Raw genomic sequence first — 22,342 nt, forward strand, 5'->3', positions numbered from 1 at the left:
ATGTTGTCTGATCACACTTTTAGCTTTTCTGTTGGTGAAGATTTTTGGTCTGTTAATACATTCCAAAAGTTATACCTAATTGTAAGAAAAGACACTGAGTCAGATTCGGAGGTTAGGGACAAATGCAGTACACCATCTTTCAATCATCATTCTGTATAAATCTCTAATATTTCCAGAGATCTTCAGGTCACAAATGAAGAAGTATCTCTTATTTGAGGCCTGTCTAGGCTATATATAATAAGATTGTATCTTTAAAAAAAATAACCTGATTACAACAGTGGAAATAATAAAACCCTTATCTGTGATGGCTAGGTGTCTATAACACATTTTATCTATTTTTCTTATAGCACGTTCATTATTTATAAGAAATTATTTTGCTGCTTATTTCGCTAAACTATAAACCTTCTGATAGTACACACTATTCATTCATGTTATTTTGATGCCTGGCATAAGGTGAACACTCATTATATATTTGATGGATTGAACTTTTTAAAAAAATGATTAAAGAAATACTCTCCTGCAGGGTATCAAAGCAGATGCTGAGACTTATAGCCCTACTTTGGGCAGAGTGCAGGGAATCTTATGAAAAAAGGGGGAGATAGAAAGACCTGGAGAGGACAGGAGCTCTACAAGGAGAGCAACAGAACTGAAAACTCTGGGCACAGGGGTCTTTTCTGAGACTGATACTCCAACCAAGGGCCATTCGTGGAGATAACCTAGAACCCCTGATCAGATGTAGGCAGCTCAGTATCCAAGTGAGTTCCCTAGGAATGGGAACAGGGACCGTCTCTGACATGAACTCAGTGGTTGGCTCTTTGTTCACCTCAGGAGGAGCCTTGCCAGGCCACAGATGAGAACAATGCAGTCAGTCCTGATGAGACCTGATAGACCTGGATCAGAAGGAAGGAGAGGAAGACCTCCCCTATCAGTGGACTTGGAGAAGGGCATGGGTAGAGAAGGTGGAGGCAGGGTAGGACTGGGAAGGGAGGAGGGAGGGATCTACAGGGAAGGGATACAAAGTAAATAAATTGTAATTAATAAAAAAGAAATGGAAATATGACATTCTATATACAATATTTTATAATTTTAATTTTATTATTACAATTTTAATAAAAAAAACAGAAAACAAACAAAAACCACTCTCTGGTAGCATTTTCTCTGGCCAAGATATTATATGATATAACTGTTTTACAGAAGTAGCATCGAAATGGGCTGCCTCCCCCTGCATTTTGGACAGGGTCAGTTTGGAGACCCTGAGTGCTTTCACTTCCTAGCGGTCTGGGTGTTTTCCACTGGGCACAGTTTTGAAGGCTTACTGATTGATTTTTGAGTAGAGGAGAGTTGAGTATCTCAATCATAGAGCCAGCTACAGAATCCAGATAGTGTCAAAAGCATGTGTCAGCTGGAGCACAGTCTCATGACAATTCAGTTTCTAGGCAAGCTTTTATAGACCAAATGTCCACTCTGCTAAAGAATAAAGTCAACCAATTTGATATTCTAGGGAGAAATAAAGGGAGATATTATTAAATGATGCACCAGTTTTATACTTCAATTTTACAAGAAGTGATATATGAAGTTAAGAGCTATACTCTGCCCTAATATATAAAATCACATTTCTCAAATGTTAACAAAATAAAATATACTACAGAGAACTCTGAAATCATTTTAGTTATTTTTGCTATTTGAAAAAAAGAAAAAAAAAACCTAACAAGCAAGTCAGTTAAATGACAGATTGCTAGGATTTTAAAAGGACATATGCTTTAGTTTTATATGGCTTTGGAAATCTCAGGCATCAAAAATGATTTCCAAATACCATGAACTATAAAAAAGTAATTGAGTTTTCTGAATTACTAGTGTCAAGCTGCAAGTGAAGTTAAAATATTCATGAAATGTGGTCACTGTACAGCAAATACTCATTTTCAGCAACATTTTCACCCGTGCCATCCAAAGAAAGACTTCTGTGTTATCAAGAAAAAAAAAAACACATGTGAAGAAGCAGCTTTTCATTATACAGATTTTAATAATAGTAGTTATAGGCATGTTAGAAGAGAAATCTACCAAAATTAAAGACAGTATGTACCTTTGAATCATGCATCCTCATTTTTGAGTTGTAAATGCACAACAGTTGCAACAAAATGACTAATGCTACCAGTTTTCAGGGAAAAAAAACCAAAACAAAACACAAAGCTATATAATTTTTTAATTGTAATTTAAGGTAAAAAATGGGAATGACAACCGCCAATAAAGCACAGTGGTCAGGCTAACAGTAGACAAGGAAATGCACCTCCAAATACGGCTGATCTTAGGCTGTCGGTGTTGAAACCTGTGATTGTTAGAACAAGTCACAAGATGCATGCTTTCTTTCTTTTCCTCCCCCTAATTTTAGCTATAAGATATTAAAAGGCAATTGCTGTTTACAAATGAGGTTGTTCTCTGGCCTCTACACATGTGCATATAAGTGTCCATGCACTGCACATGTCAATGTGTGTACACACACAAACAAACATGCACATACAAGAGCATACATGCAAGATAGATAAATGTAACAACAAAAACCAGGAAACTTCTAGAAGAAAGCATCCAGACACTGAGTTTACAATACGCTCTTCCTTGTACCACCCAAAGTATAGGCAATAAAATGAAAAATTAATCGAATTTAATAAAATTTAAAAACTGTTTATTAGAAGTCATACTTAACAGTGAGCAAAAGTATTTTCTTTTTTTTTTGCAAAAGTATTTTCAAATCATGTATCTGAAGAGGGATTAATATGTAGAATACTTGAAAAATACAAAAATAATAATGCAACACAACAACAATAATGCAGCACAATTAATAATGACATCAATGCACATGTTTCCATAGGAATAACACACCAGAAAGCCTTTGTAACCAATAAGAAAATGCAAATTGGGCAGAGTGCAGGGAATCTTATAGAAGACGGGGAGAATAGAAAGACCTGGAGGATACAGGAGCTCCACAAGGAGAGCAACAAAATCAAAAAGGATCTTCTGGAGGTATCTCCATCTCTGATCTCAGGCTGTATTATAGAGCAACAGTTATAAAAACTGCATGGTACTGGCATAGAAACAGAATGGTGGATCAATGGAACCAAACAGAAATAAACCCACACACTTATGGACACCTGATTTTTGACAAAGAAGCCAAAACCATACAATGAAAAAGGTTGGAATCTTCAACAAATGGTGCTGGTCCAACTGGATGTCTACATGTAGAAAAATGAAAATAGATCCATACTTATCACCCTGCACAAAACTGAAGTCCAAGTGGATCAAAGACCTCAACATAAAACCAGACACATTAAATCGGCTAGAAAAAAAAGTGGGGAATACCCTAGAACTCATTGGTACAGGAAAAAACTCCCTAAACAGAACACCAACAGCACTGGCTCTAAGAGCAACAATCAATAAATGGGACCTCATGAAACTGACAAGCTTCTGTAAAGCAAAGGACACCATCATCAAAACAAAGCAACTGCCTACAGATTGGGAAAGAATCATCACCAACCCTTTATCTGACAGAGGGCTAATATCCAGTATATAGAAAGAACTAAAGAAGCTGAAAAGCAGCAAACCAAGTAATCCACTTAAAAAATGGGGAACAGAGTTAAACAGAGAACTCTCTGTAGAGGAATATGGAATGGCAGAGAATCTTTTGAAGAAATGCTCAACCTCATTAGCCTTTAGGGAAATGCAAATCAAAACAACCCTGAGATTTCACCTTACACTCATCAGAATGGCCAAGATGAAAAACTCAAGTGACAACACATGCTGGAGAGGTTGTGGAGAAAGGGGAACCCTTTTCCACTGCTGGTGGGAATGTAAACTTGTACAACCACTCTGGAAATCAATCTGGTGCTTTCTCAGACAACTAGAAATAGTGCTTCCTCAAGATCCAGCCATACCACTCCTAGGCATATGTCCAAAAGTGGCTCAAGTACACAAAAAGGACATTTGCTCAACCATATTTGTAGCAGCTTTATTTGTAATAGCCAGAAGCTGGAAACAGCCCAGATGCCCCTCAACTGAAGAATGGATGTAGAAACTGTGGTACATCTATACAATGGAGTATTACTCAGAAATGAAAAATAAGGAAATCATGAAATTTGCAGGTAAATGGTGGGACCTGCAAAGGATCATCCTGAGTGAGTTGTCCCAGAAGCAAAAAGACACACACTGTATATACTCACTCATAGAAACATACAACATAGGATAAACCCACTAAAATCTGTACATCTAAACAATCTAAGCAAAAGAGAGGACCCTAACTAAAATGCTCAATTCCCATCCTGAAAGGCAAAGAGGATGGACATCAGAAGAAGAAGAAAACAGGAAACAACCTAGGAACCTGCTACAGAGAGCCTCTGAAAGCCAGAAGAAGAAAGCAGGAAACAACCTAGGAACCTGCCACAGAGGGCCTCTGAAAGCCTCTGCCCTGCAGACTATCAAAGCAGATGCTGAGCCTGATGGCCAACTGTAGGGCAGAGTGAATGGAATTTTATGTAAGAAGTGGGAAATAGTAAGAGCTGGAGGGGACGGGAACTCCACAAGCAGAGCAACAGCACAAGATAATTTGAACACAGGGAACTTCCCAGAGACTCATACTCCAACCAAGGACCATTTGTGGAGATAACCTAGAACCCCTGCACAGATGTAGCCCATGGCAGTTCAGTGTCCAAATGGGTTACATAATAATGGGAAGAGGGACTGCCTCTGACATGATCTGATTGGACTGCTCTTTGATCACCTCCCCCTGCGGGGGGAGCAGCCTTACCAGGCCACAGAAGATGACAATGCAGCCACTTCTGATGGGAACTAAGATCAGAAAGAAGGAGAGGATGACCTCCCCTATCACTGGACTTGGGGAGGGGCATGCATGCAGAAAGGGAAGGGAGGGTGGGATCGGGAGGGAGGAGGAAGGGGCTTATGGGGGGATAAAAATGAATAAAGTGTAATTAATAAAAGTTAAATAAAAAAATCTGGTAATCCTACTTGTAGCTATCATATACACAATTAACCACAGCAATAATTTGACCAGATGCTTGTATCCTCATGTTAATAATAATAATATTTACATTATCTTAAATATATAAATAATACAAATGTTAAGAGACTCATAGATAATGGACATGATGTAGATGCACAACAATGAAACAGTATTCAACTCTCCAAAAGGAACTCAGTTCTCACAAATGCTGTAAGAAGCCAGAAAGAGGAGCAGATATTTTGACTCAATTTACATGAAGTAGCTAGAGTAGCCAAGTCATGGAATAGAAGAATGGTGGGACTGGTAAAAAGCTATTAGTCCATGAGAAAAGAATTTCTATTTGGGAAGATGGAAAATAAAACTGCAATCAGGTGGCATGATGATTGTGCAGAAAGCAGATGTACTTAGTGACAAGTAAGCCCACAATTAAAATGGTTAAAATGATTTTTTTTGTGATGTTTTGTAGATCATACCTCAACAAACAATCAAATGCCCAAAGAAAGAAATAAGGATTTTAACTCAGATCAAGTTGCCGAATAAAATGTTTCCACAATAGGAGGTCAAAAGGGAAGTCTTTTTTAGACTCTGCTTTTACCACAGAAAGAGAACTAATGACTAATGATTTCACAGGCATAGGTAAGTGCCCATCAGAATGGTCGACTTACACGCGGGAGGTCTTTATTTTGTTGTGTACTTGCTGTATAGTATAATGCTCTGGTGTGGGGGGGAAACGACACCATTTCGGAGCACTTAAATGCTCCCTTGAAAAAGGCCTTTCGAACTTATTTCCAGTCTTCTAACATGTTAAAGAAAATAAGCAAAGCTGGTGCTTTGTGAGGAATAAGAAATGACAAATTTGTTATTCCAGAAAGCTCATTTTGAGGGAAGAAGCCTGGCTCCTATTAAGTTAAGGTGTGTGCACAAGTCATAACACAGCTGGAGATCTCAGCCTAAGACTTCCGCTTCCTGGTAGGTTTCCATAGCCTGAGTTTATGAACCTGTGAACTCAGGGGTGACTCTCTTAAGTAGAATAGAGTATCTGAGTGGTGTGTGCTGCCAGACTAGGTCTTAATAAAGCTTTGTGATGGTTCTACTTCTGCAAAGGTGTAAATGCAGCTATAGAAAGGTCAGACTATTTGCACAAACAGCTTCTCTTAACATCTCAGTGTTGAACTAGAAGGAAAAAAAGAAAAAAAAAGCTTTTCTTGGAAAATAGGCTGAGACAGCTCTTTGTTAGGTGTTGGGACTCCTTTCCCTGAGAATTCGATTCTAAAGGGCACTCTTAAAATCAGTTCCTCCTGCTCACAATAGCTTTGTTGCTGATCTGGGGAGAATAAATCATTGGAAAGGCAAGCAATCTTTCCCCCTAGCACTGATTTTTATTTTAATTAAATATACTAAAATCAGTACACCTAAAAAAGCTAAGCAAAAAGGACTCTGGGTAAGATGATCAATCCTCATTCAGAAAGGCAAACAAGAACGTCATCAGAAGAGGGGGAAAACAGGGAACAGGACAGGAGCCAACCACAGAGGCCTCTGAAAAACTCCACCAAGCAGGGTATCAAAGCAGATGATGCTTATAGCCAAACTTTGGGCAGAAGACAGGGAATCTTATAAAAGAAGGGGGAGATAGAAAGACCTGGAGGGGACAGGATTTCCATAAGGAGAGCAACAGAACTAAAAAACCTGGGCACAGGGGTCTTTTCTGAAACTGATACTTTAACCAAGGATCATGCAGGGAGATAATCTAGAAACCTTGCACAGATGTAGCCCATGGCAGCTCAGTCTCCAAGTGGGCGCCCTTGTAATGGGATCATGACATGAAATCAGTGGTTGGCTCCGATCACCTCCCCCTTAGGAAGTGGCAACCTTACTAGGTCACAGAGGAAGACAATGCAGACAGTCCTGATGAGAACTGATAAGCTATGGTCAGATGGAAGGGGAGGAGGACCTCCCCGATCAGTGGACTTAGGAAGGTGCATGGGAGGAGATGAGAGAGGGAGGAAGGGTTTGGGAGGAGATGAGGGAGAAGGCTACAGCTGAGATACAAAGTGAATAAACTGTAATTCATAAAAAAATTAACAAAAAATATAAAATTTTATGTGAGTGTACATTTGTTCTGCTTTTTATTTTTCCTTGCTATTCCTAAATCCCTTAATTAAAGTATGTAGTGACTAGGAAAGCGACAAAAATATCTCTCTCTCCTCAAAGTGTGTGTGTGTGTTATTTATGTTGATCATGGAGTATTATGGGAGAGGCTGGAATTACATAAATCCTTTACTAATTTTTCTTTTTGAGGAGGAACATTTTTTTGCGTGTGTGTAAATGTGCCCTAAAAAAACAAATTTTGAGAAAGTGTTATAGTTTTAAGAGTATTCTTTTCTTTAAAAGAAAAGAAAAAGAAACCCACAACAGAAATTCTTGATTTATAATAGTGTTTCTCAATTTTCCCAATCATGATAAAATCACCTAGGAAACTTGAAGAATGCTGGTTTTCTGGCCCAACATTTAATTTTAATCAGCACCTACAAGACCTTGACATACAACTTTAATAATGCCTCTAGAGAGTCTATCCTTATCTAAAGGTTTAGATGATTTTTATTTAACCCTCTGAAATAAACACATCACCACTTCTTCACCCTGAAGCTCAGTGGAGTTACCAGACTCCAAGCTCTTTTATAAGTTCTGTCAACCTGTTTTGATGAAAATAACAACCAGTTTACTGTTAAAAACTAACTAAGTAGAGCTGGAGAGATGTCACAACAGTCAAGAACAATGTCTGTTCTTTCAGAATACCAGAGCTTCATTCCCAGCACACACAAGGAAGCTTAAAACTGCCCATAACTCCAATTATAGAGGATATGACACCCTCTTCTGGGCTCCAAGGGCATGTTGCATGTATGTGATACACAAACATACATGCAGGCAAACACACACAATCAAATTTTAATTTAAGAAATTTCAAAATAAACTCTCCAAAGACATGACAAAGCAGTTTTGCATTTTTAGCCAGATTCTGGGTTTCTCCACAGTCAGAAGAAGCAGATCTGCCTGTTTTTCTGACATAATAGCAGAGAGGTTCACCATGCTTCACGATAATGGAAACTTTCCTCGTGCAGCTTCCTTATGGAGACAGATTCTGAGTGTTTCCAAGTAAAGGGCAGGGTAGGGCCTCTTGTTTATGAGTTTTTCCCCTACAGGTTGAAAACTTCTGGAAATCTCTAACTATTGATTTTCTTGAGATTAATTAGGACATTTGAGATTACTGGGAAGCAGTGATTCTAAATTTCATTGAGTCCTATTAATCAAGAAAACAAGGTTTTTTTTTCTCTTCAGACTAATAACATTGCTATCTCAGCACATAAGAAATCTAATCTTTAAATTATATTCTCTCAGTTTCCTTAAATCTTTCTCTTGTTCCCATACTATTTTCACAGCAACAACCATCTCTACAATTACAGACTTAGAACAGGGAGAGAAGTAATGTGCTGGCACACAAAACTCCACCCCTCAGAAAATAAGAAAAACAAATTTGTTGCATTTTTTTCCCAAGCAAAGCCCAGGGCTGAGTCTCAGAGTATACAAAGGAAATCAGAGAAGGATTTGTTTTATCTGACTGTTCAAAAAAAAATTCATCGGATCAAAGCAATTTTATTCCACGGTGTTTATTTCTCTGGTCATAAAATTTTTCAGAACACAAAACTTGCATTTTGTTTTGTTTTTTGGGGATTATTAGAAAGTACAATGGTGTTTTAGTCATTGTTCTACTGCTTTGAAGATACACCATGACCAAGGAACTCTCATAAAAGAAAATGTTCCATTGGAGGCTTGCTTACAGTTTCAAAGGTTTAGCCCATTATCCTTATGGCAGACAGCATAATTGCTATACAGGAAGGCTCTGGACTGTACACTAGCCCATAGGCAGAGGAAGGTACATTGGGATTCACATGTACCTTTGAAACCTCTAAGCCCACCACCAATGACACATTTCATCCAACGAGTCACACCTCCTAATCCTTCTAATCCTTTCAAATAGTGCCATTCCCTGGTGACTAAGCATTCCAATATATAATCCAATGGAGGGACATTCTTACTCAAGCTAAATTCAGCAGTCACAGTGATTTTTGAGTCAGTGACATTCCACCATGGTGATAAAACATCTGGAACCTCTGGAAACTACCTCATTGTTAGCCCTTCCTTTCTTGTTTTAGGTAGCATTTTGATTCTGTCTGACAGCAGCAGACTCTTGTGCCTTGCTTGCTAACCCCGTGCAGCAGGGCAGAGTAGGATTGTACATTTTAGGGAATAAATCCCTTGTAAGCATCCTTTGGTTCGATAGTGGTTGTGTTGTCGTTACAGAAGAGCACGCATTCTGATTCTGTTATGCTGGGAGAAGTGACACTTGTCACTCTGGATTACCGCTTTTGTTAATTCTTTTTTTTTTCATATTTGGATTATTCTTTACATTTTAGAAAGGAAATTCACTAGTTTGATAAAGTGGATGGAAAACATGATTCTTGCCATCACACTTTTTATGTATTGTAAATCAAGCAGGCCAATAAATAGAAGCAGGTAATCCAGGCCTCTCCTGATATGGCCAGCCTATCAGATAAAATTTATGTTGTGTTAAAATGGGATTTACCTGCTATTCTACTAGACACTAAATACCTAAATTCAGGATGTTGTTGAAACTCGAAATGTCACTGTGTTATACATATATAAAGAATATTTTTGGGGAGTTTGGGTTGTTTCTTTAAAGATTTTGTACTTGTATTATTCCTTCTTTCCTTATTTTATGTCTCAGTTCTGGAGGCTTCATTAGTGTGTGTATGTGAGCACTTGAGTCTGACTTCCCAGATTTTTAACTGGATGTTGTTTATTCCAGCTGACACTTGCTGTGAGGGTAAATGCTTTACATAGCATTAGAAATTCTCAAAGAATATAACAAGATAATTTTATTTTAAAATCTGATGTGACTAAACTCAAGCCCACATATTTGGGGTTATCTCCCTAAGTCTGTGGTAGGTATATGCCTATTCATTGATTAGACTGGAAAAAAAGGTTAGTGAAAGCCTCGTGAATGACAGTGACATTTCCAAGTTGAAAAAGATTAAAGCTAGGTGGCATTTAGAAACAAAGGCTAAGCAATCAATAATAATAATAATAATAATAATAATAATAATAATAATAATGTCAGAACAATAGGCAATTATTCACAATTTCATTCATGTATATACTGCCTTCTATACATTTCCACTGTTACATCTGCCATCCTCTCTCTTTCTCTGAAATCCATCTTCCTAAAAGTCTGTGTCCTCTCCCTGCTACTACTTGTATCTCTCTTCTATGTACCCCCCCCAGCCCTGTCTCTCCATAAACCCCAGTGAGGCGTAGGGCCTCAGGAAACTCATACACGATGGAATGGCAATGTGTCAATCTTATGCAGGTCTTGCGGAAGTAGCCACAGCTCCCCTGAGTTTGTGAGTGCAAAGACAACGTCCTATTACAAAATCCTCTACAATCTGTGGCTCTTTTGTTTTATTCTGCTTTGTTTTGTTTTGTTTTCTGCCACCACTTTCTGGTGCCCTTCCTGTCTTTGTTATCTTTTATTAGTTTACAAAAAGACAGGTTTTATTATGTCATTTTTCAGTAAAAAAAAAAAAAAAAGTTATTTCTTTCCCTCACATCTTCCTTGTCATTTCCCCTCCTCCCCCTCCTATATCATCCTATTAGTAGCTGCCATTCTTTCTTAATACCTCTTATTCACTCCGATTGCTCCCTATAGCTTCACCATCTATATCCACTCTACTAATTTCTAATTTAAACACAGAGAGACATTAAAAGGTAAATCCCACATATGTGTGAGAATATGTGATTTCTGTCTTTCTGAGACTGGGTTGCCTCACTTAATGTAATACTTTCTGGATTCACTCAGTTTTCTATAAACTTAATAATTTCCTTTGTCTTATTAGCTGAGTAAAATTCCTTTGTGCATATATGTCATATCAGATTTACAAACTTGGTAACTGTGCCTTGAGGCAGATCAGCAGAGGGAGAACCATAGTGAGGCTCAGATCTTCACTGTCTAGAGCAGGATTGAAAAAATGTTCTGTGTTTCATGAGTTCTCGAGGCGAGTTGTTTAACAGGACAACATGTATATTGGGGGAACAAAGCTGTAATTAAGAAGTTTTTGTCTTCGGCGTAAGCTTGTTAGAAAATATTTCATTTGTGGTTACCTTTTCCAGGGAAACAAGTTGAATTAGTGACACAAAAAAGACAGTATCAGAATAAATGGCAGTTTTTTTTTAATTTAATTATTTTATTATTAATAGTTACATTTTATTAACTCTGTATCCCAGCTGTATCCCACTCCCTTATTCCCTCCTAATCCTACCCTCCCTCCCTCATCTCCTCCCTGCCCCTTTCCAACTCCATTGATTGGGGAGGACCTCCTCCCCTTTCTTCTGACCCTGTTTTATCAGGTGTCTTCAGGACTGGCTGCATAGTCCTCCTCAGTGGCATAGCAGGACTGCTCCTCCCTTGGAGGGTGGGGACATCAAAGAGCCTGCCATTGAGTTCCTGTCAGAAATAGTTCCTGTTCCCCTTACTATGGGAAACCAATTGGTTACTGAGCTACCATGGGCTTCATCCGAGCAAAGGTTCTAGGTTATATCCATACATGGTCCTTGGTGGAGTGTCAGTCTCAGAAAAGACCCCTGTGCCCAGATATATTTGGTCCTTGTGGAGCTCCTATCCTTTCCACGTCATACTAACTCCCCTTCTGCTGGAGGTTTGGTTATGAGTCTTAGTATCTGTTTTGAAACACTGCTAGGTAGAGTCTTTCAGATGCCTTCTGAGGTAGACTCCTGTCATATGTCCAATGCACATCCCATTTGTTTTTTTGAGTGAGGATTGATCATCTTACCCCGTGTCTGCTTTCTTGTTTATCTTCTTTAGGTGTATAAATTTCATTATGTTTATCATATCTTATAGGTCTACATAAGTGAGTTTATACCATGTGTGTCTTTCTCCTTCTGGGATACTTCACTCAGAATGATCATTTCTAGATCCCACCATTTGCCTGCAAATTTCATGATTTCCTCCTTTTTGATTGCTGAGTAGTATTCCATTGTGTAAAAATACCACAATTTCTGTACCCATTCCTTCGTTGACATCTGGGTTGTTTCCAGGTTCTGGCTATTACAAATAAAGCTGCTACAAACATGGTTGAGCAAATGTCCTTGTTGTGTACTTGAGCAAATTTTGGGTATATACCTAGCAGTGGTATAGCTGGGTCTTGAGGAAGCACTATTCCTAATTGTCTGAGAAAGTGCCAGATTGACTTCCAAAGTGGTTGTACAAGTTTACATTCCCACCAGCAGTGGAGAAGGGTTCCCCTTTCTCCACAACCTCTCCAGCATGTGTTGTCCCTTGAGGTTTTCATCTTGGCTATTCAGATTGGTGTAAGGTGAAATCTCAGGGTTGTTTTTATTTGCATTTCCCTAATGGCTAATGAGGTTGAGCATTTCTTTAAGTGTTTCTCTGCTATTCGATATTCCTCTACAGAGAGTTCTCTGTTTAGCTCTGTTCCCCATTTTTTAATTGGATTATTTGTTTTGCTGCTTTTCAGCTTGTTTAGTTCTTTATATATACTGGATATTAGCACTCTGTCAGATAAAGGGTTGGTGAAGATTCTTTCCCAATCTGTAGGCAGTCGTTTGGTTTTGATGATGGTGTCCTTTGCTTTACAGAAGCTTGTCAGTTTCATGAGGTCCCATTTATTGATTGTTGCTCTTAGAGCCTGTGCTGTTGGTGTTCTGTTCAGGAAGTTGTCTCCTGTGCTAATGAGTTCTAGGTTCTTCCCCACTTTTTCTTCTAAGAGATTTAGAGTACCTGGTTTTATGTTGAGGTGTTTGATCCATTTGAACTTTAGTTTCGTGCAGGGTGATAAATATAGATCTATTTTCATTGTTCTGCATGTAGACATCCAGTTGGACCAGCACCATTTGTTGAAGATGCTGTCTTTTTTCCATTGAATGGTTTTGGCTTCTTTGTAAAAAAATCAAGTATTCATGGGTATGTGGGTTTATTTCTGGGTCTTCTATTTGGTTCCATTGATCCTCCTTTCTGTTTCTATGCCAATACCATACAGTTTTTATTACTATTGCTCTGTAGTACAGCTTGAGATTGGGGATGGAGATATAAATGGCAGTTTTTAAAGCGAATAAACTTATGCTCTGGAAAACAAGCTTTAAGAAGCAGGAGGAGCCTATGTACTCCTGGGGCAGACCACCACTTCTTCTTCTGTGAAATTTGGAGTGGCTTTAGAAAAAGCATAGAACTTGAAAACACAGTCATCCAGGGTTAGATTGTTGTCTCTTTGGATTCCTTTCTTTACTACCTAAATGCCAAATCAGTGGAATCATCCCAATGTCTATTCCTTTGTTTATTAAAAAAAAAATTAAATTCTAGTTCTTAGGTTGTACTGAATAAAACAAGATTTTGAACAAACAAGATTGAAAAAAATCCTAACAACATGCCTTGTTTTTACAAAGAGAGGAGAAAGGATGGAAAACTAAATAACCTAAATTCTATTAGTGGAAGAACATTTCTGTTAATTATAGCTCTCTAATCATGGAAAAGTATGCAGATAGTAAAATAAAATAAAATTAAAAAACTGATCCATATGTACTAATCCCTGAGAAATGCCATTATTTGGCTTCTCATCTTAAAAACTAAAACGCAAGGAAATGGAGACATGGCTCACTTGTTAAGAGCGGGTTCCCATGTGGCTTACAACTGACTGTAACTCTGGTTCCAGAAGATCTGACACCTTATCCTGGCCTTCTCACTGGGCATACACATGGGACACATGCATACTTAATAGGCAAACATTCATACACATGAAATAAAAATAAATCTTAAAACATTTAAAAGAAAATAGTGAATTTATATAAACTAGTTCCATCTTGTAAAATGGGTTAAAATAAAACATGTGTATGTATATCTGTTGGTAATATCTGTTTTAATCATGCAGGTAATTGGAAAAGATATATTTATTCATTTGACCAAACTCAGATATTCCCTCAAGCCTCACCTTCTCAATAACACATTTCCTAGTGGCACTGCACTGGCTCACACCTCTGTTCGACCCATTCTGCCTCCCTTGTTCTATTTTTCCATTGTTCCTATTATCTCTGGTAAAGTATTTACTTTTGCTTAGTTTTAAATTTTTTTATTTTATTTTAATTAACTACGGTTTATTAACTTTGTATCCCAGCTGTAGCCCCCTCTCCTATCCCCTCCCAATTCCACCCCCTCCCTCTTTTTTTTCTATGCCCCTCCCCAGTCCAATGATAGGGGAGGTCTTTAGTTTTTAAAAACATGAATTGATACATAGCACTTTCTGAAGTACACATTCGTGAGGCTCACAGATGTGAAGACTTGTTTATAGCTATATATGTAATGGTATACATTTAAGCGTGTGTGTGCGTGTGTGTGTGTGTGTGTGTGTGTGTGTGTAAAGCAAGCTAATCATCTCATTTCCCCTTTACCAGAATGTGAGCTCCAGAAGGTAGGGTTTCTTTTTTGTTTACTGTCAAGTCTACCACAAGATCTGGTAATACTGTATACTCTACAACAACTTGTTCAATCAGTCAGTGCACAAACTATTTACACTGATGATCGTAAGATTGGTTGGTGATGGAGACTAAGATTGAATAGAATGTTCTTCACACACTTAGTTCTCTCTGTATTGTATGTGCAAGTTAATTTTTAAATGCGAGAAGCAGTATAGACATTTATTTAGGAAGCAATACAGCTGGTATATTTTTCGATTTATACTTGATGCTGAATAAATGATTGCAACGTTTCTAAACTCTTCTTTACCTCCCAACTTTCAATAGGTATTCTCTGAGTATTGCTCACGAAAACATTTTCTGAATCTCTTTTTAAAATTTAGTAGCAATTTATAATGTGCTTTTAACATTCTTAAGAGTGTTTGTGCTTAGTTATTTGACCCATTTACTTCCTTTTGTAAAGAGAGGAGAAAACAAAGACAAAGTAGGTTTCTGAAGAAAACTGAAGAGAAATTTGTTTTTCAGAGTAGCAAAGTGAATTGAAAACAAACAAACAAACAAACAGACAAACAAACAAAAAGGAAACAGGTATGGGGTGGGAGAAGAGTAGGGCAATCAAAGTGAAGGTGACACAAACCAAGGAGAAATATCAGAAAAATGAACAGAAGTCAGATGTGGGCAGGCCCAAGTGGAGGTTGAGAACTAGATGCAAACCAGTGGGAAAGATAGGTAAGAAACTCAAGATGGCTTATTACCGTATCAGAGAAGTTGGAGATCCTAAAAGGGGGAAAGTTTTAAGCTCCTGATATTTTCTTAAGACCTCCTGCTTGTCTCAGAATTATGGTCTGCTCTCAATATACAAATGAAGGAACTGACACCTCCAAAGTTCAACCTTCTAGTTCTTACATATACATTTCAACATGTCAGCAATAAACATTCATAAATACATTTATTTATGGGTGTGTTTTTTATTTTATTTTATTTTATTATTATTATTTTTTTAATCTATATGATTTCTTTCATTTTGCCTCAATTTGTACAACCGTTATCACAGGGAGGGATTGTAAGCTTAGATTTTTCAACAAACTTACTACATTTAGCTTCTTTTTTTTTTTAACTTTTTATTTATTTATTTATTTTTTCATTTTATTTTTCTTTTTAGTTACATTTTGTTAACTCTGTGTCCCGCTGTATCCCGCTCCCTCATTCCCTCCCCAACCCCACACTCCCTCCCTGGTCTCTTCCCTGCCCCTTTCCAAGTCCACTGATAGAGGAGGACCTCCTCCCCTTTCATTTGATCCTGTTTTATCAGGTATCTTCAGGGATGGCTGCAAAGTCCTCCTCTGTGGCCTAACAGACTGCTCCTACCCTGGGCGGGGGGGGGGGGGGGCAAACAGCCTGCCCTTGAGATCCTGTTAGAAATAGTCCGTGTTCCCCTTACTTTGGAAAACTACTTGGTTACTGAGCTACCACGGGCCACATCCGAGCAGAAGTTCTAGGTTATATCCATAGATGGTCCTTGGTTGAGTGTCAGTCTCAGCAAAGACCCTGTGCCCAGATATATTTGGTCCTTGTAGAGCTCCTATCCTTTCCATATCATACTAACTTCCCTTCTTTCATATGATTCCCTGTACTCTGCCGAGGGTTTGGTTATGAGTTTTAGTGTCTGCTTTGAAACACTGCTAGGTAGAGTCTATCAGATGCCTTTTGTGGTAGAGTGACTCCTGTCATAAGTTCAATGCACATCCCATTTGTCTTTCTAAATGAGGATTAATCACCTTCGCCTGTGTCCACTTTCTTGATTATCTTCTTTAGGTGTGTAGATTTCATTATGTTTATCATATCTTGTAGGTCTATATAAGCGAGTATATACCAAGTTTGTTTTGGGTGTGTTTTTTAAATGTTTGTTTCTGATGTGTTGAAATGTGTATGTAACACACATTTGATTCCTGTTTGTTGAATGCAGTTAGTTTTCTTACACAAATCAGGGAACTTGCCTAGCGACGGTGGTGTCCATAGTGGGCCTGACCCTCCCACATCAATCGTCAATCAAGACAGTTCCTTACAGACATTCTTCAACTGAGCAACTCTCTTCCAAGGTGACTCTAGATTGAGTCAAGGTGACAGCAAAACGAACCAGCACAGGTTCATACAGGAGAGTATAACTTATTTTATTCTTTCAAAGAGAGCAAGAATGTCAGTTAGGACAGAGTTGTAAGTCCTTGGGCTGCTGAAGAACTAGAAACGCCCATGGACAGAGTGTATGAGTAAGTCTGAATCTTCCATTGCAAGGTTGGTGTTACATGAATTAACTTTTTTTTTTTCTGATAAAAGAACTAAACAGGGTGTCTAGCTATAAGGTGCTATTAGGTCTGAATTAAACGATTCCATAGGAATTTTCAGACACTATACCAGAAGCAAAGATTTACGACCCGAACCTTGAGTTAACCCGTATGAAAAAGCCACATCATGGCACAGAAAGGACTTCACAAGTCTTCATTCATTTTCACATTTGAGACAATGGGTGACTGCATCCCACTGACACCTGGCATTTCTTATGATCACAAAGGGTTTATTTCAACCTTATTGTGTTTCCTTGTAAGCCATACTTATGTCAAACTGGAGAGATCAGGTATCTTAGCAATTAAGTTCTTTAAAGCTTTATCAACAGGCTGAAAAGGAAATGAATGTCACGATCTGCTGTCTGGGTAATAAATTTGATTAAGAGAAAATGTTCATGGGTGAGAACATTGGGAGAGGAAGGGACAATCTACTGGATGTGTGCGTTTAATTTCAAAACAGGAGGCCCTTATCCACTGGCAGTGGTCCCACCCCGCATGTGCCTTTCTTTGTTATCTAAAAAATTATTACAGCAGATGGAGGGGCAGTGTACTAGGCAGAAACAAGGTGTCCTGGAGGCTGTCTGCTGCTGAGGTTCTGGGGTGCTACAGCTTTACCTTTGTCTTTGCAGTGTAACCTGCTTGAAGGGGTTACTATCCAAAAGATGGCAGCTCCAGGCTTCTGTCTGCATTTCTGAGACCAGCTACTGAAACCATCACAGAGACACTAAAGAAGACAATGCATTTGGTGAACAACCATGGTTCAAGAACTGCCTGATTCCTTTGTGGAACATTCCCTAGACTTCTCAGTACTCTGTGATACTCTTCTTCACCTAGGGCATGTCTGGCTGGTGATTTGATGGCACTTCCACAGCTCTCCAGTTCTTTTCTCGTTTCTGTTATTCAAGGATCTCTCCTCATAGGATTGCTGCAGCTTTGCAAATTGGGATATAAATAATTGCAAACTGAGAATCTAAGGTAACATCTTATTTTTCTTATTTATAAATAGATTTATAAAATAGATCTTATTTAATTATAAAATAGATTTGTAAAATAGATCTCAAATTGGAAACTACTTAATTTCAAATTGAGATGGTAAGGTAACAGATCTTATTTTCCTCATTTATAAAATAGAAAAAATTCCTTCATGCCTTCATTACAGGGGTGTTATAAATATTCCTGAGGAGAGGTGTAGAGAAGGGTTGACAGTGATGCCTGGCAAATGGCACATAATTATATAAACAGCAGCTGTTGGCCAGGTTTGCTCTATTGTACCATGTGCAGGCTGAACTACTGCATTGATATTAACTGAAACCTCTGTTCCCAATGGGCATAAGAGCTGACTTGGAGTGGTCTAGGGCACACTTAATTAGCTATCTCATGGGCTCTGGCTTATATAAATCTAAATTTCTGAGAAGCTTAAGTGTTTTTCAGGATGATACAGAAATAGTGAAGAAAGGCTATAGTAAGGTTTTTTTTTCCCTTTATGAAACATAGAGGAAATTTAATTCACTGACCCTTTAAACTTTTAGATTCTAGTAAGTACGTCACCTTTCCCAGTAATTCTTTCATTTAAGTACAACTTCAACTTGTCAAGTGAAACTCTGTGTTCCCTGTTAAAAGAATCTGAGCAAGAGGAGAACATTGGAGGAGGTGGCTTCCCTGTGCATGGATGGAACCTGTGGCAGGGTAGCCCACCTCTGAAATGTTTTTTCTAACAATAAATGAGGAACAGCCTCACATGAAGCCTAGCCAGGAGGTGGCAATCATCATAGTCATCATCATTAGATTTGTTCCAGACATTTGAGAGCCATATAAATTCCTATTTAATTAAAGAAATACAAAGTAACACAAAGGTCAAAGCTAGCTGTAAAGTACAATTATGCAATGGACACATATCAAGGATTATGTGTTTCTAGACAAACAAGCATTTTCAGAAGGTTAGCTGGCAAAACAACAACAACAAAAAGGCATCAGATGATGGTGACTTGATGATCAAGTTCAGCGTACTGGGAACATGTTAAGTCATCTCTCACAGCAATTCTGAAAGAAGAGTCCATACCCAAAATTCCAGCTAAGTTTTCAGAACAGTTACACTTTCATTTTTTACTCACCAATGATAGTTTTACTCATAATAAAGTAAGTCACAGCATAGAGGATATGTGTCTCTACCCCTGCCTATTACCCACCATCTCTGAGTATAGGTGAAACACCAGACCTGAAATGCTTTAGATTATTTTGTTCATCTTGTATGAGGTGCTTCAATTTGTTGTTCAGTGATTTCTCTTTCCATACTCAATCCTTATAACGGCTCCGTATATCTTCCTCCTCTGACCACTTAGCTTTTCTGTACAGTGAAACTGTTTGCTTTGCACAAGCAATATTCAGCAGAGACAATTTTCTATTCTCTTGTTCCATTGAGCTTTTCAAGTCTTCTTGCCTATTGACCTTGGGCCAATCACACTCTCTTTTCTGTATGTGTCTGCTCAGCAAGACTTTAATATAACTGCTCCTGCTCCCAGGTGGAGCTTGGCCTTTTGCATAACTATCCTAGAGCCATCTGGTAGTGTGACTTAGCACTCAGTCTAAAAGTGTCAAAACTCTGAACCCTAATGTGCATCTATCAGGAAAAGACTCACAGATGCTGCTTCTTAATATTCATTTTTATGTTAACTTGGTAGTTTCAAACGGGAGAGAAATATATATTCTTTTGAAGGCAAGAACTCAGGGTTATTGGTAGAGGATGCAAAGGACTTACAGGAGCCTTATAGGAGAATTTGGTCCACGTTTATCTGTTTGCAAAGAAAACAGTTAAGATGCAGGAAAGACAGCACATGATGGTCAAAACTGGCTGATACCCCAGTGTACATGCAAATTCAAAGAACACTTTCAGGTCAGAAAGTGTGTGGCAAAACAGCCAGTCAGAAACTGTTAGAACTGCCAGGAATCTAAAGTCTTTTATATGTCAGTGACTTGCCTAGAATCTGATATGTGCATACAAAAGTATTCTTGAAATATACCATAATCTCATAAAGGTGAAACAAAGGCTAAATTGCATAGCTTGCTCATTCTTGATCAGCATTGTCTTTAATACTTAGTTTGGTAATAATATTTTGTCAATTTATATTCAATCGATACTTATTTTTAAATTTTAATCATAACATTTAACTTTATGTGTCTAGACTGCTTGTATTATTTTTTTCTCTGTTTCTGTGTGGTCTTTTTTTACAACAAAAACATAGTACATTTACAAGTTAGAAAAGAGTCAAATCCTATCAAGAGGATGATCATGTTATTGCAAAGGTCACTGTTCACTAGGGAAATAATGCCCTTTGTCACACTTTCATAAGAATCATTTCCTCTTCTCTTGAGTGATGATGTTCTTTGCTGTACATAAATTTTTAGTTTTATGAGACCTCATTCACTGTTAGTTTTAATGCCTGTAGTGTGGGGGACCTATTTCAGAAAGTCTTTTCCTGTACCAGTGAGTTCAAGCATAGTATATATTTTCTCTTCTCAGACTCAGGGCATCAAGTCTTATGTTTTGGACTCTGGTCCACTTGGAGTTGAGTTTCTGCTTCCATTCTTTTGCCTGTGGCTATCCACCTTGTTGAAGGTGCTGTCTTTTTTACCATGTGTATTTTTGGCTTCTCTGTTAAAAATCAACTGAAAGCCAGAAGAAAACAGGAAACAACCTTGGAACCTGCCACAGAGGGCCTCTGAAAGCCTCTGCAGTATAGACTGTCAAAGCAGATGCTGAGCCTGATGGCCAACTGATGGACAGAGTGAATGGAATTTTATGTAAGAAGTGGGAAATAGTAAGAACTGGAGGGGATGGGAACTCCACAAGGAGAGCAACAGAACAAGATAATTTGAACACAGGGAACTTCCCAGAGACTCATACTCCAACCAAGGACTATTTGTGAAGATAACCTAGAACCCCTTCACAGATGTAGCCCATGGCAGTTCAGTGTCCAAGTGGGTTACATAGTAATGGGAAGAGGGACTGCCTCTGACATAATCTGATTGGCCTGCTCGTTGATCACCTTCCCCTGAGGGGGGAGCAGCCTTACCAGGCCACAGAAGATGACAATGCAGCCACTCCTGATGAGAACTGATAGACTAAGATCAGAAAGGAGAGGAGAACCTCCCCTATCAGTGGACTTGGGGAGTGGCATGCATGCAGAAAGGGGAGGGAGGGTGAGATCGGGAGGGGAGGAGGGAGGAGCTTATGGGGGGATACAAAATGAATAAAGTGTAATTAATAAAAAATTAAAAAATATCAACTGGCTATAGGAGTGTGGGCTTATGAGTGGCTCCTCAACTCTATTACACTGTTCAATGAGACTGTTTAATTGTAAGTATCATGTAATTTATATTATAAGGTGATACTACAGATTTTTGTTGTTGTTGATGACTGTTTTATCTATCCTAGGTCTTTTGTAATTCTAAATAAAATTATAGGGTTTTGTTTCAATTTCTGTGAAGAGGTGACTTAAAATTTTGATAAGTTGTCTCCTGTAGCCCATGGCAGTGCAGTCTCCAAGTGGGTACTTAGTAAGAGGAACAGGGGTTGTCTCAGACATGAACTCAGTGGCTGGCTCTTTGATCACCTCCCCCTGAGGGGAGAGCAGCCTTACCAGGCCATAGAGGAAGACAATGCAGCCACTCCTTATGAGACCTGATAGGCTAGGGTCAGAGGGAAGGGCAGGAGGACCTCTCCCATCAGTGCACTGGGAGAGAAACATGGGAGGAGAGAAGGGCAGGAGGGGGGTGGTAGGAGGGATGAGGGAGGGGCTACAGCTGGGCTACAAAGTGAATAAATTATAATAAAAATATGAAAAAATTGATAGGGATTCCATTGAATATGTACATTATTTTTCATAGGATGTTCTTTTTCACAATATTAATCCTATCACAGGAGTCATTCACATATTTTGGTCTTATTCAATTTTTTCTTTAGTATTTTAAAGTTTTGATTATACAAATCTTTCAATTTTCTAGACTTATTCCATATTTTGAGGCAGTTTTGAAGGGTATTGCTTAGTTAGTTTTTTCTTAGTGTGTTTGCCATTTGTATATAAAAAGTTACTAATTTAAGGGCTTTAATTTTGATTCTTACTACTTTGCTGATGCATTTTTCATCTACAGAAATTTTCTAGTCGAGTCTATACGTCTTTGATGTATAGAATCATATAATCTGCAAATAAAGATACTTAGAGTTTTTTTTTTTTTTTTTTTTTTTTTTTTTGTCTCTTTTGTCTCTGTTCTGGCTCAGACTTGAAGTTCTGTGTTGAGCAGGGTTGAAGTAGTGGATATCCTTGTCTTCTTTCTGATTTTAGTGGAAATGCTTTGAGTTTTTCTCTGTTTAAAATCATGCTGGCTGTGCTATGCTTGCACATCACCTTTATTATGTTAA

The sequence above is a fragment of the Psammomys obesus genome, unplaced genomic scaffold, assembly GCF_907164565.1.
Source record: "Psammomys obesus unplaced genomic scaffold, mPsaObe1.curated_primary_1811, whole genome shotgun sequence".
In the NCBI taxonomy this organism is placed as follows: Eukaryota; Metazoa; Chordata; class Mammalia; order Rodentia; family Muridae; genus Psammomys; species Psammomys obesus.